General features: G+C 41.8%; 1 long non-coding RNA gene across 1 annotated transcript in view; it reads right to left on the reverse strand.

Moving 5' to 3' along the window:
* LOC119469909 overlaps positions 1–5,751 on the reverse strand; it is a 13,057-nt gene extending 7,306 nt beyond the window's left edge. Inside the window, exons 1-2 of the long non-coding RNA XR_005198769.1 lie at positions 5,223–5,751; positions 4,483–4,557 (exon numbers count right to left, since the gene is read on the reverse strand). This is a non-coding gene — a long non-coding RNA (uncharacterized LOC119469909). The remainder of the gene's footprint in view (positions 1–4,482; positions 4,558–5,222) is intronic.
* Between the last annotated feature and the right edge of the window lie 2,122 nt (positions 5,752–7,873).

The raw sequence follows: 7,873 nt of genomic DNA on the forward strand, positions 1-7,873 counted from the left end.
AGAAACAAAAAAGCACAAGCCATATAAGAAAAAATTGCTAACTTAAAGCTTATAAAAATTAAAAACTTCTGCTCTTCAGAAAACACTTTTATTTTTATTGTTTATTTTTTATTTTGAGACAGAGTCTCACTCTGTTGCCCAGGCTGGAATGAAGTGGTGCAATCTCGGTTCACTGCAACCTCCAGCTCTCAGGTTCAAGCATTTCTCATGCCTCAGTCTCCTGAGTAGCTGGGATTACAGGCGCCAGCCACCACTAATTTGTGTGTTTTTAGTAGAGATGGGATTTTGCCATGTTGGCCAGGCTGGTCTCGAACTCCTGACCTCAGGTGATCCACCCGTCTTGGCCTCCCAAAGTGCTGGGATTAAAGGCGTGAGTCACTGTGCCCAGCCAGAGAATACTTTTAACAGAATGAAAAGACAAACCACAATCTGAGAGAAGATATTTACTAAACACATATCTAAAAGGCCTTGTTTTTGTTTTTTAATTTATTTACTTATTTAATTGTTGATATAGCATCTCACTCTGTGATCCAGGCTGGTGTGCAGCGGTGATCATGGCTCACTTCAGCCTCAACCTCCCAGGCTCAAGCAATCCCAAAGTGCTGGGACCACAGGTATGTACCACCACACCTGGATTGTTTTCATAGGTTTTTATAGAACTATAGTTTTTATAGAGACGAGGTTTCACCACATTGCCCAGGTGGTCTCAAACACCTGGCCTCAAGCAATCCTCCTGCCTCAGCCTCCCAATGTGCTGGGATTATAGGCGTGAGCCACTGCACCTGGTCCCTGAAAGGACTTGTATCTAGAATCTATAAAGCACTCTTAAAACTCAATAATAAATAATCTCTCATGGGATTACAGGGGAAAAACCTCATTAATAAAAAGATTAACACTCAATTAAAACATGAGGATTTGAACAATTTACTAAAGAAGATATTTGCACATGAACAGACATTCAACATCACTAGCTATTAAAGAAATGCAAATTAAAACCACAATGAGATTCCACTACACATCTAGCAGTAGAAGGGCAAACATTTCTTTAAAAACTGAAATATAAGAATCTGCTGGGCCGGGCCAGGCGTGGTGGCTCATGCATGTAATCCCAGCACTTTGGGAGGACAAGGTGGGTGGATCATGTGAGGCCTGGAGTTTGAGACCAGCCTGGCCAATAAGCGGAAATCCTGTCACTACTAAAAATACAAATATTAGCTGGGCATGGTGGTGGGCACGTGTAATCCCAGTTACTCAGGAGGCTGAGGGAGGAGAATCCTTTGAACCTGGGGAGGCGGACCTTGCAGCGAGCTGAGATTGTGCAGCTGCACTCCTGCTTTGGCAATTAAAAAATTAAATAAATAAAAAGAATCGGCTGGGCTGGGCACGGTGGCTCACACCACCCAGCACTTTGGGAGGCCAAGGCGGGTGTATCACTTGAAGTCAGAAGTTCAAGACCAGTCTGGCCAATATGCTGAAACTTCATCTCTACTAAAAATACAAAAATTAGCTGGGTGTGGTGGCGGGTGCCTACCGCCACTTGGACGGCTGGGGCAGGAGAATTGTTTGAACTCAGGAGGTGGAGGCTGCAGTGAGCCGAGATAATGCCTCTGCACTCTAGCCTGGGGATAGAGCAAGACTGTGTCGAAGAAAAAAAAAAGAATCTGCTAAAGTTATGGAACAACTGCAACACTCACACGACGCTGGTGGAAATGTAAAAAGGCACAGACACTTTTGGAAACAGTTTAGCAGTTTCTTACAAAGTTAAATATGCACTTAGCATGTGAACAATCCAACTCCTAGGTATTTACCCAAAACAAATGAAAACATAGGTTCACACACAAAGACCTGTATATGAGTGTTTTTAGCAGTTTTATTCATAATTGCCAAAAAATTGAAAACAACCCAAATGTCCATACATTGATGAATGGATAAACAAATGGATACACCCACACAACTGGAATACTACTGAGCAATGAAAAGGAGTGAACAGTTGTCCCTTGGTGTCTGCAGGGGATTGGCTCCAGGACCCCCTGCAGATAGATACCAAAGTCCACAGAGGCTGAAGTCTTTTATATGAAATAACATAGTATTTGTATATAGCCTTGGGTGTGGACAACCCCCTATATAGGCACCGAGGAATGAGAGCTAAGCAGAATCCTGGCACAGTTAGGGCTTGAGGAATATCTCACTTTATAGTGTTACTACTCAGCTATTTCATTTTATATAATCCTTTACATAAGCATATATTAGTTTATAGAAATAGGGCTTGAAGAATCCCTTTATATAATCCTCTATATATAATCATATAATAGTTGATAGTATGAGTGTCTAAGGAATATTTCCCTACGTATATACCTATAATTATATCTTAGTTCATAATTGGAGGAACACCTAGAGTGGACACAGTACAGAGCATGAATTAAGGAATAAACAGCTTATAATCAGAGGAATGCCTAGAGCAGACACAGTGCAGAGCATGATTTAAGGGAAAACAGTTATACCAGGACAAGAATCCATGGCCCAGGCAGCAGCGTTCAGTATCGTAAGGATACCCGCTGTATGGCAGGCTTGGGGCAAGAGCCACTAATCCTGATAACGGAGTTGTAGGACCTTGCTCCAGTTCTTGTGGAAGGCTGCCCTCAGAACGGCAATCCACCTTGGTGACTGGCAACTTTATCAGCTCTTGCTACTGTGCTGCTCGAAAAGCATCTTCCCATAGAACCCACTGGAGCTGCCAGGAGGTGGCGGTAACCTTGACAGCTCTGTCGCTGCTATGTGACTTAAAGCATCCTCCTATAAATCATCTTAGAAGTAGTTTGCCCATAGATAGAAGTATTGCACACTGCACCCTCTTCACTGCGCACGGCCCACCTTCAAGCCTCAGTGACCTAATGGGGGTGGACCCCTTACTGCACACAGCCCTTGCCTTCATGGGAACGGGCCCCTTGTTGTGCACTGTCCATCTCCTGGCCTAGGTGACCTAATGGGGGTGGACCCCATGTTTTATTGCTCATGACCCTATCACTATCCTTTTTTTTTTTTTTTTTTTTGAGACGGAGTTTCGCTCTTTCGCCCAGGCTAGTTTGTAATGGCGCGATCTCGGCTCACCGCAACCTCCGCCTCCTGGGTTCAGGCAATTCTCCTGCCTCAGCCTCCTGAGTAGCTGGAATTACAGGCACGAACCACCATGCCCAGCTAATTTTTTGTATTTTTAGTAGAGACGGGGTTTCACCATGTTGACCAGGATGGTCTTGATCTCTTGACCTCGTGATCTACCCGCCTCGGCCTCCCAAAGTGCTGGGATTACAGGCTTGAGCCACCGCGCCCGGCCTCCTATCACTATCCTTAAAGATGATTTCACTCACTGCCCTGCCCCCTAACCTATAAACAATAAATACTCATGCTTCTGGACATTCGGGGCCTCGCTTGACTCTGCTTATAGATGGCGTGGCCCCCTGAGCCCAGCTGCGTTTTCCTTATACTTCTGTGTCCTGTCTCTTTATTTCTCAGATCCTGTGCCTCAGCACAGCATAAGGCTCATGCCACGACCCTGTGTGGCCCTTAGCCCTACACTTGGGTATACTTTAAATACCTAATACAGTATAAATGGTATGTAAATAATTATACCGTATTTTAAGTTTTCTACTGTTTTTATTATTTCATATGTTTTACTTTTTCCAAATACTCTCCATCCATGGTTAGTTGAATCCATGGATGAAGAACCTGCAGATATGGAGGGCCAGCTGTACTGATAGGTGCAACAACATGGACGGTAGCATAATCTCAAAAAAAATTATGCTAAGTGAGTCCAGGCACGGTGCCTCAAGCCTGTAATCCCAGAAGATTGGAAGGCCGAGGTGGGTGGATCGCTTGAGGTCGGGTATTCGAAATCAGCCTGGCCAACATGGTGAAACCTGGTCTCTACTAAAAATACGAAAAATTAGTCAGGGATGGTGGCAGGTGCCTGTAATCTCAGCCAGCTAGTCGGGAGGCTGAGGCAGGAGAATTGCTTGAACTTGGGAGGTAGAGGTTGCAGTGAGCTGAGGTCATGTGGCTGCACTGCAGCCTGGGTGACAGAGTGAAACTCTGTCTCAAAAAAAAATTATGCTAAGTAAAAGAAGCCAGATACAAGAGGCTACATGCTATATGATTTCATTTATAAGACATTCTGGAAAAGGCAAATCTATAGGAACAGAAATCAGATTAGTAGCTAACAGGGGCTGACGGTGGGAGGAAGGGATTGACTACAAAGGGACACGAGGGGCCTTTTTGAGTTGACAGAAATGCTTTATATTGGGAATGTGGTGGTGGTTATGTCAATATACATTTGTCAAAACTCATCGAACTGGACACTTAAAAAGGGTGAATTTTGTTATATGAAAATAACAAAATTATATCTCGCTAAATCTGACTTAAGAAAATACTAAAACAAACCTAAAGAACCAATTAAGTGAACATAAATCTAAGAAAAAACTAACTTACAGTTTTTCCAATTCAAGAGTCATCATGAGGATGTTCTTAACTGTTGTAAGTGTGATTCGTGTTGTTCCCATGTCTCTGAAGAGGAAAACCGAAACATTTGTGATATAAACGCCAATACAAAAATTCTGTACTTAAAAAAGATATTTCAAGGACATGTGATTACTTCGATTTTGGCTTTTCGATAAAACAAGCCAACTCAAGAGTTCATTTGCTGCAGAATTCCAGAGAGCTCTTATTAAAGAAATTTAAGTTGATTTGCATCATCAAATTAATGATATTCAAGAGTAAAACTTGTACTTATTTATATTTATTTATTTATTTATTTATCTTCTTACTTGACATGGTGATTGTAGTTAGCTGTGTATTTTTTGTTTTTTTACCATTATCTTACTTCTCATTTTCATATTGGATTCACTCATCTTGATTATTTACTCTTTTCTTCCTTTTTAGAATAATGAACACCTATTCCTCCTTCCTTTCTTAGTTAAGTAATATTCCTCCATGTGTCTGCATGTTCCAAATCTATATGGGTCCTCAAAAACGGCCCCCTCCCCCGCCGGACGGCCCGAACAATAAAAAACCCTTCCTAAACCCTTCCCTTGCCAAAAAACTTTTTTCAATAACCCAATTAAATTTAAATTATAACTTTTTAGCCTAAATGCAAAATACTTAATCATTGATGAAAAACTTAAAAAGAGCATAAATCATCTCATGACTCATGAGAGTACTGTAATACTTACAGATATTTTAATGCTGGCAACTTAAACAAATATGGATCTTCAACACTTGTCAGAGGATTGCGATTGAGAATTCTGAAAAGAGCAAGGAATTAAAATTACCTGCATTTTCAATGTGTGAAACTGCATGAAAAGCTTATATTCATTTCTTGGTATGGAACTTGCAGGTAAAAAAAATCGTTTTCTGTTTTTACCCAATAAATCACCATTAGACTCCATAAAGCACTATTCCTCTGGGGACTACCTAGGTCTCTAGAAGATAAAGCAGAGGACAGAAAGAGGGGAAAAATAGAAAAAACAAAAAGTGGAAAACAAAGAAAAAATATGCCACAGAACTTTCAGGTCAAAAACCCCAGAAGTGACTATGCTAGTAGGAAGCCCTGACTCTGTAGGAAACACTGTTTCTAGTGTCCTCCATAATTCAAGTTGCTTGTTTTTTTGTTTTGTTTTTTTTGAGATGGAGTCTTGCTCTGTCACCCTCACTGGAGAGCAATGGCTGGATCTCAGCCCACTGCAACCTCTGCCTCCCACGTTCAAGTGATCCTCCTGCCTCAGCCTCCTGAGTAGCTGGGATTATAGGCGCCCGCCACCATGCCCAGCTAATTTTTGTATTTTTAGTAGAGACAGGGTTTCACCATGTGGACCAAGCTGGTCTCGAACTCCTGACCTCAGGTAATCCACACACCTCAGCCTTCGAAAGTGCTAGGATTGCCACTGCGCCTGGCCACTTGTCTTATCTTTTATAAGTTTAAAATTTATGGTTTAATTTGCACAGTAAAGAAAAAAAAAAATAGAACCAATTCTTTTGCTTTATAGCCAAAGAAAAAGGAATAAATCTAAGGGGAGGAGCTGGTCAAAACCATACTCCTATCACATGCTCCCACTTGTATTCTTGTATCACATCACAGCCTTTGCTACACTGCATGTAATCACCTGTCTACCTGTCAGTCTCTTGGACTATCAGCTCCTTGAGGAAAGACACTACATCTTAATGTCATTGCGATCCCTGTGCTGGGCATGATGTCTGAAATTTACTAGGCATTTAATAAATGTTTATTGAATAAACAAATGACATTTTGTTTGTATGTCAATAAAAAGAATAAATTCATTTTGATACAAATGTTTATTCCAAAATGCTAGAATCTGTTTTCTTTTTAATTCTTTAAACTGAATGAAAAAAAGAAAATAAACAGGAAGAAATAAAAGAAAATCTGCCTTTAGGTTAACCCAAGAATCATCACCATACTTTTGCAGAAATTGTAAAAATAATAATTATTACAGTGAGTATCTATTGGGCTGCCAGGTATTCGTGATCGGTACTTCACATTTAATACTCACAATAACCTTATGTGGTAGATATTATTGCCCTATTTCATAAATGAGGAAACTGAGGAACAGAGAGCTTACATAATTTGTCCTAGGTCACCAAGCTATTAAGAAGCAAAGCTGTAATTTGAACTCATGTGTTTAATCTGTATAAAGAAAATGGGTTTATTTTAACCTTATGGGTTTTTAAATTCTTTCTTTCTTCTTTCTTTGTTTCCCACCCTCCCTCCTTCTTTCCCTTTCTTCCTTCCCTCCCCCCCCCTCTTTTTCTTTCTCTTTCATCATTCCCCTCCCTCCTCCTTCTTTCCCTTTCTTCCTTCCGTCCTTCCCACCCCTCCTTTTATTTCTTCTTTCTTTCCTTCTTTCTTTGTTCCTTCTTTCCTTCATTTCCCTTCCTCCTTTCCCTTTCTTCTTTCCCTCTCTCCCCTCTTTTCTTCCTTTTCCTCATTTCCCTCCCTCCTTCTTTCCCTTTCCTCCTTTCCTTTCTTTTCCCTTTCTTTCTTTCCTTCCTTCTTTCATTTCCCTCCCTCCTTCTTTCATTCCATTCTTCCTTCCCTCCTTCTCTCCCCTCCCTTCCTTTCTCCCTCCCTCCCACCTTTCCTTTCCTTCCTTCCTCCCTCCCCTCTTTCTCCTTTTCTTCTTTCCTTTCTTTCTTCCTTTCTTTCTTTCCTTCCTTCTCTTCCTCTTTTGCTTTTCTTTCCTTTCCCTCCTTCCCTTCTTTCCTTCCCTCCCCCTTTCTTCTCTCTTTCTCTTTTTTTTCTTTCCTTTCTCTCTTTTCTCTTCCCTTCCTCCCTCCCCTTGATCTCTCTCGCTCATTCCCCTCTCCCTCTCCACTTTCCAACAGGGTCTTGCTCTGTTGCCCAGGCTGGAGTGGTGTGATCTTGGCTCACTACAACCTCTACCTCCCAAGCTCAGATAATCCTCCTTCCTCTGTCTCTCAAGTAGCTGGGACTATGGGTACATACCAATACACCTGGCTAATTTTTGTATTTTTAGTACAGATGGGAGTTTCATCATGTTGGCCAGGCTGGTCTTGAACTCCTGATATCAGGTGATCTGCCTACCTTGGCCTCCCAAAGTGCTGGTGTGAGCCACTGGGCCCAGCCTTAATTTTGAGAAGACTAAATACAGAAATGCCTTTAAATGTTCATCTACTCTGGGAAGGCCTCTATGAGAATTACAGTTTCTCACTAGCAGGGTGTGGTGGTGCGTGCCTGTAGTCCCAGCTATTCACGAGGCTGAGGCAGGAGAATTGCTTAAAACCGGGAGGCAGAGGTTGCAGTGATCCGAGATTCATCCACTGTACTCCAGCCTGGGCAATAGAGAAA

The sequence above is a fragment of the Cebus imitator genome, unplaced genomic scaffold (genome assembly GCF_001604975.1).
Source record: "Cebus imitator isolate Cc_AM_T3 unplaced genomic scaffold, Cebus_imitator-1.0 Scaffold990, whole genome shotgun sequence".
Lineage (NCBI taxonomy): Eukaryota > Metazoa > Chordata > Mammalia > Primates > Cebidae > Cebus > Cebus imitator.